At 52.3% G+C, this 22,925-nt stretch overlaps 1 protein-coding gene across 5 annotated transcripts in view; it reads right to left on the reverse strand.

Moving 5' to 3' along the window:
- FMNL3 (formin like 3) overlaps window positions 1-22,925 on the reverse strand; it is a 53,795-nt gene that overhangs the window by 20,307 nt on the left and 10,563 nt on the right. The window lies entirely within an intron of this gene.

Raw genomic sequence — 22,925 nt, forward strand, 5'->3', positions numbered from 1 at the left:
CATGGACTTGTTGAGGTCTGTTGTGGAAGCCACATGGCTCAGCGGATGGGCCTGTAAGGATGCAGTTCTTGGGATGGTCGCCCTCCCTGCCGCGAGACAAGGTACTGCCCAAGTCACCTGCTGTATCTTAATAAGCCCACCGCCTCACAGCAGGCGATGCGTGACTGAGAAGAACATTAGCATAAAGATACTGTTCTCATTTTCTAAAGAAACATTTATAAAATCTGAGGACTTTATGAAATACCTTCCCACTAAATGAAGACATAGCAAAGTGTCTGGGCCTTTGGTAACACACTCTAGTGTTGGATACTACCAGGTCAGATTTTGTTCTGTCTACTAACCATATGCCAAGTACACAAAACAGTGTGAGTGTGAATACACCCCAAGGCATTAGAGGTGGCCCGGCCCCACACATGCCACACCCACTCCTCTCCATTGGATCCACCTGTCAGGGTGGTCCACCACCTGTCAGGGTGGTCTGTTTGCTGTACGCATCTCCTCTCCCTGCCCACCACCCCCACCTGCTGCCAACTGCTGTGTCACGCATACATGCTTGACTGACACCCAACTGACTGCTCCCCCAGCACGCTGTCAGTCACCTGGAGGGCCTTCATCTCATGCTCTCCTCTACCTACTGCTCCAAGACCAGCTCTAGTGCCCAAACACGCCACCATGCCGTGGCATCATCATCCCCAGAGACACAAATCACATAGGTCCAGGCCCTATATTATTCCACAAGACTCCTGGGAGGGACTTGCTTTCTAAAGATCCAAGAGAAAAACCTTTCAACATCATTTACTTCTGTCACGTTTTCTCATTTAGGACATACGTGACATGTATCAAGCCAGCTGAAGGGCGGTTTCTTCTTACAGCTTTCGAGTCCTGACAAGCACCTACTGTACAGTGAGCAGCTGGTAAACCTTTGGCGAAGAGTTCCTAGACCCAAGTGTTGGGCCCATCTACCTGGCTACAATCAGGGTTACAATGCCGGTGAGGTGCGTCAAGAATGAGTGAGACCACATGGCAATCAAACTTCTCTCATGGGTGAATCCAACTCAAATTTCAGAGGGTAGAAGGGAGGGTGTCCTTCCTGCCTGTCACCAACAGCAGGATGAGCACACATGAGGCTGGATCGCTCACTCTGGAACTACTCTGCAAAGCACCAGCCCAGCATGTCTGTGTGCCCTGGGAGTAGGAGGCCTTAACCAAATAGGCCCAACAGCCCAACACAGGCCCAGAGCAGGGCTGCAACCTAACTGGAGCCAGGCCCCTGCTGCTGCTGAGTTCAAGCCAGAAGGGGGTGAAACATCCCCAGGCTCTGTCCGAGTTCTGAGCACATCCCTGTCACTTGATCTTTGTTCCCAAGCCTGTGTTGTTAAAATAGCTTTCTTGTATCTGCTCTGGAAGACAGCGGCAGATGGGGGAGGCGGCAGCCTGTTGCCATCAGGAGGACGTGAGCACCAGCCTGCCCTGACTTCCTCTCACATCCACCCACTGCCAGCAGCTGCTGTGGCTGCACACCACCAGCCAGGTGAGCTGCTGGGAAGCAGCTGGTCTCCTTTGGGCTGCAAAGCCACCTCCCGTGGGAGCCTGGCACTAAAGCCCTATGACACAGAGATCACCAGCAAGCAGGGAGAGGCTACTCTGGAGCTGTAGTGACACCGAGGACAGGCACAGTGGCCACAGCCTTCCCCATGCTCCAGGGCTGCAGGGGAATGCCCCAGCCTCTGGCTTCTCACTAGGAGGGGAGCCACCCTCAAGGGGGTGGGCCCACAGCTTGGCTCCAGCCTGCAGCCCACAATATGCACTGTGTCCAAAGGGCTCCAATATATGGAGGAGGCTGCCCTGCCCTTCAGAAGTTTTGGGAACAGCCAGGGAGCACAGTTGACATAGTTCTGGTCTCAGGGAAGGTCTGTCTCCCTGACATTTCCTTTAGTGGCCGTGCAAGACCATGGCTCGGGAGGCAGATCTGAACTAGGTCCTTGCAACCTCCCTGTTGAAAACTTTGACCACGAGGGAGCTGCTGACCAGGAGCGGACAGGGCGCCAACTGGGGAGCAGGAGAGAGCCAGCCACTGTCCAGGAGTGGACAGGGTGCCAGCTGGGGAGCAGGAGGGAGCCAGCCATTGACCAGGAGTGGACAGGGCACCAACTGGGGAGCAGGAGGGAGCCAGCCACTGACCAGGAGTGGACAGGACACCAACTGGGGAGTAGGAGGGAGCCAGCCACTGACCAGGAGTAGACAGAGTGCCAACTGGGGAGCAGAGGGAGCCAGCCACTGGCCAGGAGTGGACAGGGCACCAACTGGGGAGCAGGAGGGAGCCGTTGACCAGGACAGGGTGCTGACTGGGGAACAGGAGGGAGCCGCTGACCAGGACAGGGTGCCGACTGGGGAGCAGGAGGGAGCCGCTGACCAGGACGGGGCGCCGACTGGGGAACAGGGGGTTTTCTAGTCACTGGCCTTGGCAAACTCATCCCTCAGCTCAAGATAATCTCCCTGCTTCACAGGGTTTTATGAGGATTAAATGAGAAATGGTTTATGTCTGGGACACTGTGGGTGATCCTCATAGCTCCCTCCAGAGCAGGCACTGGGCACGGTGGTTAAGCACAGTTTGGGCCACTCATATCCGAATGCTGGGTTCAAGTCTTGGTTCTGCTGTCAAGTTCCTGGTAACGTGCACTCTGGGAGGCAGCAGGCGACAATGTAAGAACTTGGGTCCCTGCCATTCATGAGGCAGACCCCGATCATATTTCCCACGCCAGGTTTTGACCTGGTGCAGTCCTGGCTGCTGTGGGCACTTGGAGAGCAAAACAGCAGATAGAAGATTTATACCCATGTCTGTTTCTCTTTCTGCCTTTCAAATGCATAAAATACACACAAACTTTCAAGAACACGTGTGATGCTCTGACACGCAAGACCTACCTCTTGTTTTACTGTGTTGTCTGTCTCCACCCCTGCTTCAGCAACTGTTTCTCAATATTCTGACAGCAAAATAACCCTCACCCCTTCTTGGATCCCGCTCTAGTTTCCCCTTAGACTAGGAGGCAGTCTAAACACCACTGTCCCTGGAGGAGAGGGGTAGGTAAGAAGGCAGGCAGGCAGACAAACCACCTCCTAAAATGGTGGAGATGGGAGTAGAAGAGGAAGACAAACTCAAACTTAAAGCAGCTCTGGCACTGATCCTTATTCAAGTGCAGGGACCTGGCAAGAACTCAGATACCAAAACTCCATCCCAGGCAGCAGCAAGGCTGCTCTGCAGCCAGGCCGACTGCCTCACTTGGTACACACCAGGTGAGCAAGGAGGGCCCAGGCCCTCCAGTTTCCCCACTCCTGCCCAGCCCACTAGCCCCAGGGAGGCCAGGAGCAGGGAGGCAGCAGCTCCCTTCCCTTCCTGCACCCCAGCCCATGAGCCCCTCCTCACTTCCTTTCTCTACAGGGGAAGGGAAATGCAGCAGAGTCTGGAGCTTCCTTCAGAGCTGCAGGTCCTGCTCTGGGACTCACCCCTACTCTGCCAGGCCTCTTGGGCCGGGCCTGGGGAAAACCCAACAAGCCGAAACAGGAACCACCAAAAACTCCAACTACTGCTTGGTCCCAGTGGCTCAAGATACAGCTCAGGGGCAGAGATCTCCCTGAGAGATGGGGATGTCTGAAGTGTCCTGGAGACCGTCCTGGGGAGACATGGAGGCTGTAGGAAGGCAGTGGGCATCTCCAGCAAACGCCCCCCACCACCCACCCCAGAACGACCTCCCACCAAAGTCCCTGTGGTGGGATACTCGGGGCTCACAGCCCGTACCCACTGCATGGCCCATGAGCAGGTCTGGAAACTCCACCTACATCTGCCAGGTGAAGGGCAGAATGCCCGGTCCTGGGCACCCATGTATGTGTCTCAACACTACTGAGATCGGGGCTGTGGCCACCCCAAATCTTCCTTGGCACCCTCAGGTTAACCAGTCTGGCCAGAGCTGGGCAGCCAGGGGTGCTGAGAGCAGCTTGGCAGAATGCCCCTCTGCACCCTTTGCTGCCACTAGGGTTTCCCTACAGATCAGTACTTCCTGCCCCAAAGCCAGAAGCAAGGCAGACAAGACACGCACAGAGGTCCATCAGCAGAGTGCCTAGCCTGCCCTCCATGGGTCTCCACTAATGGGCAACAGGCGCAGCTGTGGCCAGCTGGGAACTACTCCCAAAAGCTGAGAACCCAAGGAGGCGGGTGGTACCAGCCTTAGCCGTTTGGCCCCTGGGCAGCCACAGCCAGCCCTGCTGCAGTAGCAGCTCCCAGACAATGAGAGTTATTTTCAGCCAGCACTTTAACACAAGCCAGCTGGCCAATGTGCAGGGCGGGAGTCCTCCACCCAGCCCGCCCAGACGGCCAGCCGGCCCTGCCCACCGCCTGCGCCACTGCCACCTCCGCGTCACTGTTTGTTGATCTCGTTGTTTCAGCACGGCCCCTCCTCACCTCTCCCAGACACACACACTGCAACTCCATCACAAGGAAACAACAACAACAACAAAATCAGGGTTTAATCAAAAGTCCAAGAGCCAAAATTAAAGTAGGTCCAGACATGGGAAGCATAACAGCAGCCCCTCTAAACGCCCCCACTTTTCCCCCACCCGGGGACCAGCTGCATTAACGGAAGTGTCTGGTGGCCAGGCTGTGGCGCAGCCCCCGTGGACCCAGGCGCAGGCTGGCTTCACCGCCAGCCGAGTCATGAAGCCTCAGCTCATGCTCCCTTAGCCACTTCCTCCCATCCTGCTCCCCAGAGCCCAAGCTTGGACAAGGTCACCTGGGACAGGCAGCCTGGAATGAGCCTGGGTCAGTTCTGAAAGGTTCTGGCCGAGAAACTGCATCCGGTGCAGAATGGAAGTCACAGGAACTATCAGAGGTTTGGGCTGAAGGGGCCACGGCCCCTTCCTCTGGGCTGCGCAAGTGGATGCCTCCACCAGCGCTGTGTCCAGCGGATCATTTGAGAACAAGGGTGAGGCAGCAGCCATATGCCTGGCCTCCAGGCCTCCCACCTTGGCCTGCCACACATGAGGGCCTCACAGGGCTGCCCCCGACGCTCCCCACCTCCCTGCATATTCATGCTGTGCACCTGAGCACATGGCTGTGACACAACGCCAGCCACACATGTGCCCTGCTCTAGGTCAGAGTTTCCCATGGGAAAGATGTTGGGCTAGCTCACAACAAAATAGGCAAAGTGGGTGCACCTTGACTTAATGTCTGCGGTGGCTTAGGTTCTGTTTCTGCCTGATGGATGCACTGGCTCTGGGGGCTCGCTGCCAGCGGAAAGCCAGCCCTCGCAGGCTCAGCACCATGTCTGGAGAACGTGCTTCTATGGTCGCCGATGACTCTATAACCAGAAATGACGAGCGGTGCAGTCTTGGGCCAAGGCTCTGAGCAGCCAGGAGGAAAAAGAAATGGATTCAGCAGATGTCTCAGGCTTCGTGCTGCAATTCACACCAAGGAGGACGGCTGAGGAGGCCCCAGGAGGCCTGCGGAAGAGGCTCTGTCCGCACACAGCTACACCAGTGACGCATGGGGAGGCAGGGGCTTCTGCCTCATCCTGCAGCCTGAGGGGGCAAATGGAACTGGCTCCATCCCCGTGATGGTAGAGACCTTAGCTCCACTGGCTGTACACAATGGGCTCACACCTGCCCACAGGTGAGCTATGCAGGAGAGTGGGTCCCAGCCCCAGCTCAATGCCATCAAGCAACACATAGCTTGGTATAACTTCTGCTGGCACTCCCCGGAGCCCCCAGGCCTTGGCTAGGAAGCCACTGCCCCAGCAACAGGATCTGTCTGCTGGCTCCTCAGCCCCTCCTGTGGTTAGCCAGACCCACACACTCCCCAGTTACGCAGAATGGAAACTATTCTTCTGGGGGCAGCTGGTTTCCCAAGCCAAGGAGTCCGGGGTAGAGCCTTACATGCTGGCTGCAGCCACCCAAAAGCCTCCCCAACCCCTGCCTGGGGAGCCCCAAAGGGCCGTGCCGCCTCCGAAGGCCCCATCCCTCTCTTCCCACAGAACAGGCCCTCTCAAGGAAGCGTGCAGCTGGCACCCCGGCTTCCGGTACTGCGCTGCCTCCCCACCCTGCTGGCCAGCGTGACCTCCGACACCCAGGCACATGGATAAACCAAGTTCCTGCTCAGTTCAGATGTCTTCTCAGACTCTGTTCTATCACACAAGGACGCCTCGGCTTGCTGCCCTTATCACGCGGCAGTGATGCATGGCTTCCGGGTCCTCTCCCACTGCTGTCATTTCCAGAGTTGTCTCCCCAGCTTCTGGGTCCCTATCCATCACATCTCACTCAAAACCCTACCACTTGTGGGATGAGCATTATGCTACAGGTGGTTGAATCGCCATTCGTGATGCCAGCATCCCACATTGGAGTGCCAGTCTGAGTCCCAGTGACTCTGCTTCCAATCCAGCTTCCTGCTAACATGCCTGAGGAGGCAGCAGATGAGGACCAACGGGGGACTCCTGCCCCCCACGTGACAGGCCAGCACCGAGTTCCCAGCTCAGTGGGATGTTGTAGGTATCTGATGAGCAAACAAGCAATGGAAGCACATACACTCTTGCTCTCTCTGCCTTTCAAATACAGTCTTTAAAACCTACTCACTCTGACTACCCAACCTCCACATCCATCCTTCTGAGTTTCAGGTGCAACTGTATTAAACAACAGACAGATTCATGTCCCTGCTACCAACCTCTACTGTGCAGCTCTTGACAGTCCAGAATTAACATTTTTAATGATTTTATTTATTTATTTTTAAAGATTTGTTTATGTTTATTTGAGAAGGCAGACTAGATTTACAGAGGGACAGAAGGGGAAACAGAGAAAGATCTTCCAGACACTGGTTCACTCCCCAAATGGCTCCAGTGGTCAGAGCTGAGCCAATCTGAAGCCAGGCCCAAGGAGCTTCTTCCAGGTCTCCCACGTGGGTGCGGCATCCCAAGGCTTTGGGCTGTCCTCTACTACTTTCCCAGGCACATTTGCAGGGAGCTGGATGGGAAGTGGAGTAGCCAGGACATGAACTTAGATCTATATGGGATCCTGTAGAGGATTAACTAGTTGAGCCATCGCATTAGGCCCCCAAATTAATACATTTCGCAGCTTCTCTTGCCTTCAAGTGTGGCTATGTGACCAGGCAGGATAGACAAATGATGTGTACAACTTTTGGTAATTGTCAGAGGGAGGGCTTATATCCTCCTGGCTTCCCCGTGTTCCCTAGCTGGCTGGAATGCAGGGGCAAGCACTGGAAGGAACCTCAGCAGTTGCTTTATGCCACCAGGAGACCTTACACATGAAGTCCATATGAAACAAGAAACACCTGATCAACGACAGCACAGTGCGTAATGTTCCACACAGGGTCTTTCCAGTGTGTGGTTCCTTCATTCACAATTAGAACAGGACCTCCTGTTACTTCACAAACAATTGACCCTGCTCTCCGTCTCTCACTTCCAAGGTTACCTGGTTACCTGGGGAGGGGAAAGGATTCTCTAACTTCTTGTCACTGTCCTTGCTACTTTAGGGGTCTCAACTATCAGGGCTGTCAAACCTTCATCTCTCTTCATTTGTCACTTTTCCTTCATCAAACTCCCGCTTCTCAATCTATGTCACCTCCCTGCCCATCTCCCTTAACCGGATTCACTTTTGCATGAGTTGCTAGACCACAGCTTGCTCACCATCGCACAGGTGCTCAGTAAGGACCAGGTGACTGAATTCCTCAACTTCTCCCTTCCCCGCACCCCCTCTGTCCCTAAGCTTCCTACTTCACCACACCCCAGAGATCTCCTTCCCAGCTGCCAGTCACATCCATTCTCCAGATACAGATGAAACCCCACTGTCTCCAGCCATACTCAAGGGCCACCCTAAACAATCCCTCCTCTACTTTGACTAATTTTTTCACATAACTTACTTTGTTCTTGACCTCCTCTCAGACAGGCAGGAAATATCTTTATCAGGGATGGCAGTGATGGACACTGTGGTCCAAGCACTGCCTGGGGCGTGGGGGTGGCCTCCTTCCCCCTTACCCCCCACTCAGGAAGGTGTACCTAGTCACAGATCGCACAGACAGCGCCTCACTCCCCACTCAGGAGCTGTGTAACCTGGCAGAGCTACTGCAGTTCTGAGCCCGTGTCCTCACCTGAGAGATGGCAGCAGAAGCAGCACCAAACTAAGCACTGCTACGAGGACTGAATACAAATGCTTATCTGAAAATCAGAACATGCGCAGAAAATATTCCACGTGATGCTGCCTAGGTTTTTTTGTTTGGGGTATTTTATTTGACATTTAGCTGGGAACTAATACACTAAGTATTACGCTGGAATTTGGAGATAGGCCACAGTCACCATCTTCAAGATGTTTCTACCCTGAGGCAAGGTGGGCAGGCGAACCAGGGGTGAGTGCAGACAGCACGGAGAGGAAAGCAGCACAGCTCACACTGTCAAGTTCTTGAGAGAACAGCCATGGAAGGCTTTCCGGAAGGAATGGGGTGGGAGTCATTCCTTTATTGCTATTTATCTTAGGGAGAGATACAGAGAAAGAGAGAGACTGGCTCACTCTGCAGATGTCCACACAATGAGGGACAGGACAAAGCCAGGAGCTGCGAATGTGATCCAGGGTAGCAGGGACCCAAGTGGGAGGATGCACCCACCTGGGTGGCAGGGAGCCAAGTATGTGAGCCATTTCCTGTTGTCTCCTCTATGCGCATTAGCAGGAAATAGGAGTTAGAAGTGGAGTTTGGACTCAAACCCTGGCACTGATAGTGGACATGGGTACCCCAAGTGGCATCTTTCCCACTGTGCCAAATGCCCACCCAAGGAAGTGACCCTAAAGATCAAGACGGAGGGAATGAGGCACACACCGCAGAGACGAAGGTACTGATGCTGTGGGAGCAGAGCCAGTGTCTGCAAGTCCACAGAACGCCATGAAAGTCCCAGTGTGAGGCAGACCTGTTGTCATGGAATGAAAGTGTGGGTGAGGAAGCCATACAGGCAGGAAACAGATGACAAGAGGTCCTGTGAGCTAAGATAAGCAAGTGCACAAAAGTAGGAGAATAATGATAAGGATACTATTAAACTGAAAATAGAACTAATGACAAAAGCTAGGATTTACTGACCGACTACGATAAGCATTCTACATGACTACCTCATTTAATTCCCACAACAATCCTATAAAGCACAGACTATTATTACCCCTATTTTATAGGTCAGGAAACAAGCGCTTTGAAAGGCTGTGGAACTTGCCGGTGGTCACAGGATAATTATGTGGTGGAGCTGGGATTCGAACCCAGGCTGACTCCACAGCCTAAGCTATCAACTCCGCCCAGTGATCCTCAGAGACAACCAACTGTTCCAGCTCTTCTCCAAGACTTAGACCCTCCTTCCTCACGAGACCTCCCTCAGACCGCCCAGGTCCCCACTCACTTCTGCAGGGTGGCTGCCCCGGCTCCCCTCACCAGTTACATCTGAGTACAGATGTTGTCTACATACCACATGCTGTGCCAACCTGGGGACCTGCTGCAACTTGTGACAACTCTCGTGTATTTATAAAGAAGCTTATAAACACCTACTCTGGGCCAGGCACTGTGCTAGAACCTTTAATTACAGAATTCCAGAGAAGCTGCTTCTCTCCTATTGCTATTTTCCATACTTTCTGCTATTCCCAAAACTAGGCAGGAAGCTCCACAAGGGTGTGGACTGGGACTTGGACACACATACTCCCGGACGGGGATGCCTAGAACCCAGAAACACACAGAGGGTGTGGACTGCCCAGTGAAGGTGCGGCCTGTGGGGGCCTGCCCTGGCTTTCCAGGAGTCTCACTATAAATCCAGGAGCTTAATAAAACATAATGAATCCCTTCCTCCTTCCAGAAACACGTGGGAGGAGCACAATTCCTGCTCTACAGAAGCAGCCTGTCAGGGTACCACATCAGCTGCAAGACCTATCGGCTGGGGTTAGGCACCACAAGTCCACTGCTTGCCCTGCTTTCCCAATTGCCCTGGTGTAGAGGTGTGGCCTCGGTGCCTCAACCCCCTGGAGGATGCATGAATGAATCTTGCAGGAATCCTGGGGCTCCTGACCCCATTTCTGAGTCATCCCACATCTTTACACTTTATTGGCTGTCCAGCTGGGGAAAAGCACCTGCTCAGAGTCAGCCTCCTGGGAGTTTATGCCTGCAACCCAGAGACCCCAGATCTTCTGGGCTTCCTCTGCATGCCTTGGGGGCTGGGCCTGGAGAGGAAACGTCACCCTGCATCTCCTGACGCCAGGCACTTCCTTTTGGTGTCTGGCTGACTGCTCTCCACAGCCAACAGAGGTGAATGCTAGGCCCGGGTAACTGCAGAGAGGGACCAGAGCCCAAGACCAGCTCGCTCACGGTCACACCGAAAGGAGAATCCAGACTCAAAGCAGACATGCAGCCTCTCCCATCCTTCTACCTTCTGCTAGTTCCTCTGAGCGGGTGCTTGGCTTGGTGGCTGAGACACCACTTGGGGTGCCTGCATTTTGCATCAAGTTCCTGGGACTGGAAGTCCATCTCTGCTCCCACCCAGCTCCAGGTTCCTGCAAAGGCCAACTGGACGGCAGTGGGACTGCATCCAGTGGTGGGGTCTCTGCCATGGGAGGGGAAGACTGGGTGACCAGCTCCTGGCTTTGGCCTGGCGCAGCCCTGCTACTGCAGGCATTTGAGGAGTAAACCAGAAAGTGAGGACCTCTGCCTTTCTCTCACTTTGGAGAAAAAAAAAATTAGAAAATAAAAATCTCCATTGTTAACTTGGGCAGGTCCAACTGGTCTCCTCTGAGTGGCTTTGGCTGATCATTAGACATTGCTTCCTTATCCAGCAGGACCAGACGAGGCGGCTAAGAGGGGTTTGTGTAGGACATAAGGGCCAAGGTCTCTCAGGGTTGAGACTGCAGAGAGCACACACCAAGCGGTGACAAATCTCTTACATCAGAGCAGCGTGTTAAACCTCCCACAGTGCTGCAGGTGGCCTGGAGTTAAATCCTGGGTCTGTTTCTATTCCCAGAACATATGGATTATGGGTGGATGGATGATGGAATGAAAGGATGAATGAAAGAAAATAATCCGCTCAGTGCCAAGCAGGGGAGGACACAACTCCAAGACTCCAGGCAGTGCCTGCGTATGGGTCCAAAACACAATTTCACAGCAGCAAACAGACCACACATGCGTGAGTGCAAGGACACGGCAGCTGGACAGTGAGAGTCAGACCTGATGAGGAGACAGTTCTACGATCTGCAGCAACCCAATAACTGTCCAGTTCATGGCAGCTGCACACAAGCCCTCTGCAAGTGGAGAGGGAGAAGCCAGAGGCCACTGGGGGCTGGGACTGCGATGGGATGAAACAGGATCAAGTCACTGACGGCGGCTCTACTCTTGGAGCAGCTGGGTGGGCTGGGGTAAGTTCCGTAGCCTCTCCCGGCCCCAGCTTTATTATCTGTGGAGATGTGAGGAGATTTTGCCAAGCATTCCCACCTTATCTCAAACCCCTCACTTGCCCGATTGTCTCCTGACTTCTTTAGGCTAAACCCATGGTCTGATTTCTGCTGTCAAGCTGTGGTTTAGACACCCCTCAAGCGAGTGACTGGCACTTCTCAACAACTCTGCCTCTCTCGGGGTTGTCCCTCCCTGTTGCTGAAGGGCTGTGCCGCTGTGAGAAAAGGAGAGAGGCTTCAACATGGACCTGACCGCAGACAACTGTGACTTTCAGGTGTGTGTTTCCAACCCCGTCTGCTCCGCCGGGCTTCAGTTAGCAGCAGACAGCTGGGACTTCCACATGCAACCGCGCATGCCCCACACTGGCTTCACCACTTTCTTTTCCTGGTATTTCTTCTCCTGTCTTCCCTCATCTGACAGCATCTCCAGCTAACTAAGCTAGAGAGTGAATCCCCGCCCCCTTCTCCCTGATGCCCACCTCTCCAATGTCACATGTTAGCTAACTGGTCACCATGTCTACAAAATGTAAACTTAACCATTGCGTGGCCCCATCCCTGGCAGGCTCCCATCACAACCACATGCTAGCACGGCCTTCACGTGCCACCATTTCTACATCTGAGTCCCTCCGGTGGCTGCCACATTGACCTACCCACAGTTCAACAACCTGACCATGCAACTCTCCTTAGAAAAGCATTCTTTTTCTCATGGCATTCAGAGCCCTCCCAGCCATGCTGGCTTCTTTCCCCAGTGCTCTGCTCACGCCTCCCAGTCAGGCAGCTCCCGATCCATCCCGCTGGCCCTGCCGGCCCCTCTACCTGGACTGCTCGTTCCCTCTTGTTGTGTCTGGCTCTTTCCTACAGGCGGGACTCGCCAAGCCCTGCCTCTCCTCCACGTGCCCCAGTGCTTCCAGCCACACTGCACTTACCCAGCTGCATAGTATAATTAGGTGTTTAATATGTGTGTGTCCCCTCCCTCCGGGACAGAACTCCTGGGGACAGATACCATCTTAGTCATCATTACTTCTCTGGCACTTAACTCAGTTCTGAGCACTCCATGAATGCTTCCTGAGCGGAGGAGCACCAGGCTGCACCTGGAAGACGAGGGATCTCTGCTGCCTTGCGGCAGAGGAAGGCAAGCCCTCCGCCCATCTGCCTCCCAGGCAGTGGGAAGTAGCTGGTTGGCTTTTACCTGGTTTTGACACCACGTCGACATCTCCCAGTATGGAGGCAACAAGGACTGGGCAGTTTCCTTGGAAGGAACCAACGAGGAGGCCAAACACTACGTGGCACTGCCTGGCTGGCTACCCTTCAAGTCCCAAAGTTATGCCCACAAGTTTAACAAGCATGTTCCGGGAAAATGACAGAAATACGCTGGAAGCTCAAGAGGACCTGTTGCCTCATAAATGCACGAGAGATTTTTAATTCCTTAGTCACCCACCCAGTCAGCGGTAATTAAACAGGCCCAGAGGGAGCGATTAATGGCTTCTATTGGACCATCAATCTGGAGCTCAAGTCAGATGCATCAGAAAATAATCTGCCAACGTGAGCACTTCAGCAGGGACCAGGACTCACCGAGAGCTCTGCCTGCCAAGGGCCAGAGGATAATGAGTGCCTGTGTGATGCTGATTCTGCTGAGCAGCAAGCAAAAGCAAAATAACCACGACCACAAACGAGAGGGCTGGCCAAAGCGAGGGGCCCAAGTGCAGTCTGCATAGAGACAGTTCCAAGATGCTCTTCCCTAGTTGGGTATCTCTGGCCCCTCCATTCTGGAACATTCCAAGACTGTCACTAAGGGAACGCAGGGATATGACCTCAGTTCTGAGCCTAGATGGCAATGGCTCTGCTACCTTGGAGTTCAACACAATTGCAGTGACACAGGTCTGGACTGGCAGGATCCTGATGGCTCTTAAAATCGGGTGTTAGCACACTTGGCTCTGGTGCAGCCTTGCCAACGAGCAGGTCGATGGGAACCAAAGGTGAACATGGCCCTTGAGGGTCCCACGTGCCTGTGGAGAGCTTAGGACTAGAGCAACACCACCAACTGAGAAAGCAAGGTGACTAACATACACCATGAAGCTGGATGTCCTCCCGACTGGGGAGTACAGAGAACCAATCTACTCACCAACAATCCATGCCTCCCAAATATTCCCATTAGGCTCCTCAACACCAGAGCTGATTCAAGAGGTTGCTCGGCACAACGTCAGTATTCTCACTTGAAATGTGTCGAATGACCATATGACAGACACAAGCCTACATCTTTTATACGTGTTAGTTGATTCTCACACAGTCCCCAGAAGGAAAACCCATTGTTCTGGTTATCATAGACACAGAAATTTAGATTGCATGAATCTTCTGGTCTTGACCTGGCTCAGCCCTGGCCACTGTGGCCATTTGGGGAGTGAACCAGCAGATGGAAGATCTCACTGTCTCTCTTTCTCTTTGTAACTTTGCCTTTCCAATAAAAATAAATAAATCTTTAATAAATAAAATCTTTATTTATTTTTATTGAAAAGGCAGATATACAGAAGAGGAGAGACAGAGGAAGATCGTCCGTCCGATGGTTCACTCCCCAAGCAGCCGCAATGGCTGAAGCTGAGCCAATCTGAAGTTAGGAGCCAGGAGCTTCTTCCTGGTCTCCCACACAGGTGCAGGGTCCCAATGCTTTGGGCCATCCTCAATTGCTTTCCCAGGCTGCAAGCAGGGAACTGAATGAGAAGCAGGGCTGCCGGAATTAGAACCAGCTCCTATATGGGATCCCAGTGCATTCAAGGTGAGAACTTTAGCTGCTATGCTTTCACATCAGGCCCACAAATAAATCTTTCGAAAATTTAAGAAAAGTAATGAAATTGAGGCATTGGAGCCAGTATTGTGGCATAATGGGTTAAGCCACCTGCTACAATACCATCCCTTATGAGTACTGGTTCAAGTCCTGCCTTCTCCACTTCTGGTCCAGCTCTACGCCAATGTGCCCAGGAAAACAGAAGATGATGGCCCAAGTATTTTGGTTCTGGCCAACTATATGGGAGACCCAGACGGGAATCCTTGGCCCAGCCCCAGCCACTGTGGCTATTTGGGGAGGGAGCCAACAAATAAAGGATCTGTCTCTCTATATAAAACTTAGACTTTCAAATACAAAAACACATCTTTACAAGTTTAAAAAATAAATTGGGGTCCAAGGAAGTCAACAAACTAGGCCAAGATCACAGAGCTAATGAATGGCAGTCAGGATTCAAGTGCAAATCCACTAAAGCTCCAAAACTTGTGCAGGAGACCTAGCAGAAGGGCAGAAGGAACCCCTGCCTCTGCTTGGGGGCTGACTTCACACTCTCCTTTAGCTCACAGGCTTGAGGGGCCCTGAAAAGACAGTATGGTTCTAGCCCATCAGCAGCTGCCTCGCCCTGCAAACAGTCCTGATGGTGGAAGTGGGAAGCAGCAAGCGCAGGCTTTCCTGAGGCCCACCGGGTGCTAGGAACCAGCAGGCCCCGAGGACTCCTGCCAGAGAGGCTGTGCCACCCTCTCCTGCTGGGCGACTTGGTCAGACACAGGGATAATGAGAAGCCACCTCCTTCTCACTCTTGAACATTCTAGGATATGCTGTGCCTTTCTTGATTGTTCTCTCCAACAACAACGCAAAGCTAGTCTCCAACAGAAATGTCTTAAAATACAGAGTAGGGGCTGCAGTCATGACACAAGGGCATTAATCCACTGCTGACAATGCTGGCATCCCATATAGGAGTGACAGCTTGAGTCCTGGCTGCTGTGCTTCCAACCCAGCTGCCTGCTAATGCATAGAGCACACAGGCAGATAATAGTCCAAGTACCAGCCACCTAGGCAGGACACCCAGATACAGGCCCAGAGCTGATGACTGAGGCCACTCAGGCAGTGACCCAAAGCATGGAAGATCTTTCTCTCTCTCCCTCTCTCAATTTTTCTCATTACTCTGCCTCTCAAATAAGAAAAACAAATCTTTAAAAAATGCTCAATGGTTATTGAATAAATACATGAAGCATCATACAAACTTTTTAAAACTCTACTTCCATGCCAGTAGGCTACATAAGAAATAAGACTAGATAATGCCTACTTTCCTGAAAGCCTTAGCAAACCTGTTACTGGGGGCTAATATCTCTGCCAAACACCTCCCTACATCTCCTGTGTCTCACCCCCTGGTCCACGGACGCTCACTGCACTAGAGCAGGGACGAAAGAGAAAACACAGCCAAGTTAGGAGGAGGCACATCTCACTCCAGCTAAGTACAGCCCAGGATCTCTGCAAATTAAAAGCTCCCTGTGCACAGAATCCACTCTGCTTTAGTTATAGGTCGCACTTTTTATTTTTGTAACCAGCCAGCCCACCAAATTACAGGTTGAGGCCTCTGGCAGGCGTGCCGAACACCAGGACCAGCTGAGCAGAGGCAGTGCCCTTTTGGGCCCAGGGTGGGTACAGCAGAGAGGTGAGCATTTCAAGCCCGACAGGACGCAGGGCAGCGTCACCCTGCTGAGTGCAGTCTAGTGAGGAGTCTTCTCAGCAGGCCAATGCCATTACCAGAAGGGACACGGTCTAGGCTGTGCACACAGCCGCCACAGGAACCATGGCAGGTCAAGCACCACCAGGCAAAAAACTTCCCCACAGTCCCCCGACAGCCTCCTCAACCACACTGGCCTCTGCTCAGTTCTCTGAATGTGACGAACTTCCTACCCGAAGCTTTTTTCCCCAGTTCTTTACCTATGGCCACAAAGATGGGCAGGTAGGAGGGGAGCCCTGTGGGTCTCTACGGGAGCAGAGATCGCTCGCTGAGCGTCCAACACAGCAGACCAGGCCAGAGCAGAGGACCAAGGACTGCTGGGGCAGTGCAGAGAGAAGAGGCGAGAGGGCAGCAGACTCCCAGCGGGCTGCCTGGCTGACTGATGACCTGGGAGAGGACGCCACACTTCCCAGGGCAATGTGCAAGAAAGTTTCAGCAGGCACATGTAGCTCCCAAACACTGCATAATGTTACTAGGCAATGACATGTATTTATTAAATAACTATCATAAATAAAGTATTATTAATACAAACTATTGGAGCTGGCATGATGGCTTGACATGCTAATCTTCTACCTTATATGAGTGCCAGTTCATATCCTAGGAGCTCCACTTCTGATCCAGCCTCCTGCTTGTGGCCTGGGAAAGCAGTAGAGGCTGGCCCAAGTACTTGGGATCCTGCACCCGTGTGGGAGACCCTGGGGAAGCTCCTGGTTCCTGGTTTCCAATCAGCTCAGCTCTGGCTACTGTAGCCATGTGGGCAGTGAATCAGCAGATGAAAGTTTTTCTGTCTTTTCTTCCCTATATCTGCCTTTTCAATAAAAATTGACAAATCTTTACAAATAACAACAATACAAACTATTTCGTGTAAACAACATTTTACCCTAAACAAAGGTGGCAAGACAGATTTGGTAAAGGAAAGAAGTTAGCTCAGAATTTGGGAACAAGATGGGTGGACACTATGGCATAGCGGGTTGGGGACAACTACATCCTGGTTTGAGTCCTAGGTGCCCTTCTTCTAACCCAGTTTCCTGTTACTTACTGCACCCTGCAAGGCAGCAACAATGGTCCAAATGTTTGGTTCCCTGTAACCCACATGGGAGATGTGGGTGGAGTTCCTGGTCTTGGGCTTCAGCCTGATCCAGCTCCAGCTCTTACAGGCATCTGGGAACTGAACCACCAGATGTAAGATCTCTCTGTACCACTCTGCCTTTCAAGTAGATGTAAATAAACTTAAATAAATAAAAGAACTTGCAGATTAGAAACAGTAGGGCACAAAAACTAGGACAGGGGCTGGGGTGGCTAGTCAGAGAGGCACCCAACAACATCCATGAGGGCTGGATAGTTGAGCTGGTTAGATGGAACTAGGCTTCAATACCCATTGACATGTACGAGAGCCGAAGGGGATGTGGGACAGACTAGACTAGTCTCCTACACATACTGGCAAACCAGGAGAGGGGGAGGACCTGGTGGGAGTTATTGTGGGTCGCTCTGACTAGGCTGCAACTCCCACTGGTTTATGTGAGAAACAGGCTGGACTGCAGCACCCATTGGTTCCAGTGGTAGTCAGGGCTGGAAACAGAACCAACCCAGCAATTACAACCACCAGCTAACTGGGGCAATGGACTGTGCCTGGCCCTGTAGTTGCTAGTACATACAAGAATCTGGTCTGGAATCACCTCAGATAAAGCTTCTTTGGGGATCTCCCCAATCGAACTGCCGGACTCAGAACCCTAACCAAGAAAAGACAGAAAACAGAACAAGTCAATCAAGCACCTCAGCAGTGAAAAACTGGGCAAATAGAGACTCTATGATGGACTATGTCAATCAGTGAATTCTTCAACAACCTCATCATGCTTAGAGTGGCGAGACTGGCAGCGATTCATAACTATTGAACTATCAAAACCACTTGAGCAAGAATCTCGGAGCATGCCCCACATGTTGGACCTGGGGTGGGGGGAGACTGGGTGGGCTTCTCCCTCAATATCCCCCTTTACCTCAGATACATGAAGGAAACAATATGGAAATAATAGTCTTACCCACTTTTCCTGTAGCCCTTGAACCTTTTTACCCTAATTAACTATGTAAAGACTGTCAAAAAATATAATTTAAAAAAAATGGAAAAAGTCTAAAAAAAAGAACTTGCAGAATAGAAACAGAAGCGTCTATGTCTGGTGTCTTCCACAACTCAAGCCAACAGTGGAACTGTGTTCTACCCAATTCCCCTAACTCAGACTACTGTGCTTCTCTAGCCCAGCAGAGCTGAACAGCTGGTTTTCTCCTCTGCTTGACAAGCCAAGTCCTGAATGGCCAGAGACCACTCACTGAGTAGCCCCAATGCCCACAAGCAGCCTGGGCCGGAGTGCCCCACAGCCTAAGAGGCAGGAAAGCATCACACACAGGTCTCCATGAGCAGATGTCCATCCTGACCCGAGTCCACCTCTGCAGCCAAGCTCCTCCTCTCCGGCAGAACCCTGGAGGCTGCCCTCTGCCCGAGGCCCCTCCCTGGCAGCCCTGGCCTGGAACAATCTCTCCTCTCACACCTGACTTTTGAAAGCACTGCCTGTTTAGCACCGCAACACAGCGCTGCTCCTTCCTTCCTTCTGAATCCTCCTTGGCAGCCATCACCTCCTGACTGCATTTGCTCACTGTGGAAATGTGGGGATTGGACAAGACAAACACTACCCCAGGGCTATGGTAAAACATCCTTGGTGTATTTTATCCATGCAGACAGCCCGGGACGTATATCTGTTTGAAGTCTGTAGTTTAGACTAGTGTTCCCAGGATGCATTTTGTCTTTCCAGCACAGACCATGAGCCACATCCTTCTATTTCATTGGTGTATTCCAAAGAACTCAGGGCAGTGGTGTGAGTGAGGAAAGCAGGCACCTGTGCCATGTTCCCTCCAAGAAGTCAAGAAAAGAAGGAGCACAAAACTAACTTTTAACGTGGTCCGCAACCTTCCCAACCCCAATGACTTGGAACAAACTATTATTTGCCCTCCAAGGACATATTTTAACTTGTAACTAAACATTTATTTGTTCAGTATCTTTTTCCTCTAAACTCCACAACGGCAGAAGCATTACCTGCTTCTTTTCTGTTTTTTCACTGCATACCCAGTGACATCATGGCATGAACTAAGTCAAAAAGCAAACAAAACAAGCAAACAAAACCACCAACCTGCAAAACAGCACATACCCTGGTGGGACAGCTGGGATGCAAAGCTGAGCCCGGCTGTCTCCCAAGCCCAGATCTTCCTCCCACACCTGTGAGGAAACCCTGCCCTGGAGAACTGCCTCTGCACTGTGCCGCACCCTCTAACCCTCCCCAAAGCAGTGCAGGCAGCAAAGGCTGACCAAGGGCAGCAGCACAGTGTGGACGCAGGCATCCGCCCTGACTCCAAGGCCAGGGGCGCAGTGTGGACGTGGGCATCCAGCCTGACTCCAAGGCCAGGGGCGCAGTGTGAACACGGGCGTCCGTCCTGACTCCAAGGCCAGGGGCGCAGTGTGAACACAGGCGTCCGTCCTGACTCCAAGGCCAGGGGCGCAGTGTGAACACGGGCGTCCGTCCTGACTCCAAGGCCAGGAGCACAGTGTGGACACGGGCGTCCATCCTGACTCCAGGGGCAGCGGCGCAGTATGGACGCGGGCCTCCATCCGGACTCCAGGGCTAGGAGCACAGTGTGGACACGGGCGTCCAGCCTGACTCCAAGGCCAGGGGTGCAGTGTGGACACGGGCATCCGTCCTGACTCCAGGGGCAGCGGCGCAGTATGGACGCGGGCCTCCATCTGGACTCCAGGGCTAGGAGCACAGTGTGGACACGGGCGTCCAGCCTGACTCCAAGGCCAGGGGTGCAGTGTGAACACGGGCGTCCATCCTGACTCCAAGGCCAGGAGCACAGTGTGGACATGGGCATCCATCCTGACTCCAAGGCCAGGGGTGCAGTGTGGACGTGGGCATCCGTCCTGACTCCAGGGGCAGCGGCGCAGTATGGACGCGGGCCTCCATCCTGACTCCAAGGCCAGGGCGCAGTGTGGACGCGGGCATCCAGCCTAACTCGACAGTCTAGCCCTGCAACCCTAGAACTACTGAAACCCTCTGGACTTCAGTTTCCTCATCTAGAAACTGCAAATAGTAGTCACTCCAAAGCCGTGTTTCGGCCAAGTAAGAACATGCATCAAAGGCTTTGAAGGGGGTTTTCCACACCAACAGCACCTAGAAACGGCTAGGGACTGAGGTATCACTGGACCGCACTCCTAGGAGACGCATTCTAGAGAAAGCGAGTCCCAGAGCGGAAACGGTAAAGCCCAAAGCTCAGTTTACTCTCCTTGCAGGCTGCACCTGTGCAGCTCTGCCACAGCTAGAGGCACAGCTTCACTGGTCTGGAAAAGAAAGATGCTAAGAATATGCCACTGTGTGTCCGCAGGGGATCAGGATCCTGCCCACATTTAAGAATCTAACCTGCAGCCTCAGGGCACAGGAGTATCTCTTCAGATTGCTTCTACTGAAAACCAGTGCAAGCTCAGCACAGAGCCAAGAATAGGCAATGGACAGCGGCTGACCTTGAATAGAGCAAGGCAACGCCGGCGACTGACCTCAAGTGTCCTTTCTCTCTCCGGCTCTGCCTTTGTCTCCAGAGAAGAGAGTGGAACTTTCTTGTTATATGTTAACAAGTGAGGTTACATGCATATATGTACGGTAGTTACAGAATCACTTAGAATGCCCAAATCCCATACAGAAGTGACAGAAATAAGTCCCATCTTGCAGCTGAGTCCCGCTTCCTATCAAGTCCCAGAAGGCAGCAGGTCCTCGGGGCCCTGTCACCTGCTTTGGAGACCCAGCTCGAGTCCTGGTCTCCTGGCATCAGCCCCGCCCAGGCCCAGCTGTTGCAGGCATTTGAGTAAACCAGGGGACAGAAGGTGTCTATTTCCCTCTCAAAATTTTGTTCCCAATGGGCAATCTGATTCACTAAAAGCAGAGTCCTCTTACTCCATTTTTAGTCCTCCTTTCTCATTCATGCTTTCAAGGTCTATTCATTTTTTTTGGAAAGGCAGATCATATTTTCAGACAGAAGGAGGGAGAAAGATCTTTCAACTGCTGGTTCATTCCACAAGCCAGGAGCTTCTTCCAGGTCTCCCATGCAGCACTCGGTCCCAAAGCTCTGGGACACTAACCGGCACCCACGTGGAATCCTGGTGCTTGCAAAGTGAGTATTTACCCATTGAGCTGTCACACAGGCCCTCTTCTTTCTCTGAAAGGGGGAATTAGTACATAGTGAAAAATTCCCATCAACCCAAAAGCTTGCAAAAAAAAAAAAAAAAGAAAAAGACAGGGCCCACCATGGTGGCCTAGTGGCTAAAGTCCTTGCTTTGAACACGCCGGGATCCCATATGGACACCAGTTCTAATCCTGGAGGCCCTGCTTCCCATCCTGCTCCCTGCTTGCAGCCTGGGAAAGCAGTGGAGGACGGCCCAAAGCATTGGGACCCTGTACCTGTGTGGGAGACCTGGAAGATGCTCCTGGCTTCTGGCTTTGGATTGGCACAGCACTAGCCCAAAGCTCACTAGAGGTCACTTGGGGAGTGAATCATTGGACAGAAAATCTTCTCTCTCTTCCTCTCTGTATTTCTGACTTTGCAATAAAAGTAAATAAATGTTAAAAAAAAAAAAAAACAAAAAACAGTCACCACCATCCTACACATTGTACACCGCCCCATGAGTTACCAGCATGGTGTTGATTCTTTCAGGCCTTTTTCCTGCACTTTTATATAATATATATATTTATACACATTATCTTTTCTTTTGGCGCCTTTTCACATGATTGCACTGAAGCCACAGCCGTCTGCTGAGTGCCCACCCTGTGCTAGGAATTTGGCTCAAGGTGATAAGCAAACGTAACGTTCACACCCTTCAGGAGTCAAGAGTCTGGCAACACAGATAATTAATAAACATCAAACAGGGAATTTCAAAATGGAAAATAACACAAGAGGCGGCGGCAAGGTGAGGACAAGCCAGGGAGACCTCACTGAGTGAGGGGTGGTGGCTTTTAAAACAGAGACCTGAAGAATCAACTAGAACGAGCCATCTGAAGACCCAGGCAGAAGAAAATCAGCAGTGTGTGCCAAGGCCAGAGACACAACAGCACCGGTCATGACTGCAAGCAGGGGACCACGGGGCTCGGCACAGAGGAGGGCGAGGGAGGGCGAGGAGGCCACTAGAGCCAGCCACGCCAGCGGAAAGGGCCACGGCAGGCGTGTGTGGCCGATTCCTTCTCTTCGTATTGATACAAAGGGGAATGACACTTTTTGGTTTGTATTTTAAGCGTGGCTGCCTTGAGGAGAACTGGTGTGGGTGGTTGACTGTGATATGAGAACTGGCAGAGGCTGGACCAAAGCAGTAGCAGTGCAAGGAAAAGGAATGGGGCAACAGGACTTGAGGTCTATTGTTTTAGAGATAGAGTCTATTGGACCCACAGAATGCACGTGGAGAAAAGCGAAGACAAAAAAAAAGTGAGGGCTAACTCCTAGGCTCTGTCCCGAGTACCCAGGTGGGTAAGAGATGCAGGCAGGAAGTGGACCATCCCCTTAAGCACTGAGCATCCCTCACACACACTCTGTAGAACCAGACACGAATGCCTAAAACATCCACCCTAAACCACCTTACCACTAAAGCTACCACGGTACGCTGTCCATCTTCACAATTTTGCTCAGATGGTCAGCATATAAATGTTTATTTTTCTTGATTTCTAATGAGGTTAAAATTTTTTTTTTAATTTTCTAACACATAAGTACATTTGGCTTGTAAAAAAAATAATAAATGTTATGGGGTGGTCGCTGTGGCACAGTGCGTTAAGCTGTTGCTTGGGACACCTTATCCCCTATGACAGCATCAGCCCTGTGTTTCCACGCCATTCGGGTGGGAGACCCATACGGCCGTCCTGGCTCCTGGCGTCA

The sequence above is a fragment of the Ochotona curzoniae genome, unplaced genomic scaffold, assembly GCF_017591425.1.
Source record: "Ochotona curzoniae isolate NIBS_2020 unplaced genomic scaffold, NIBS_Ocur_1.0 contig_1014, whole genome shotgun sequence".
Lineage (NCBI taxonomy): Eukaryota > Metazoa > Chordata > Mammalia > Lagomorpha > Ochotonidae > Ochotona > Ochotona curzoniae.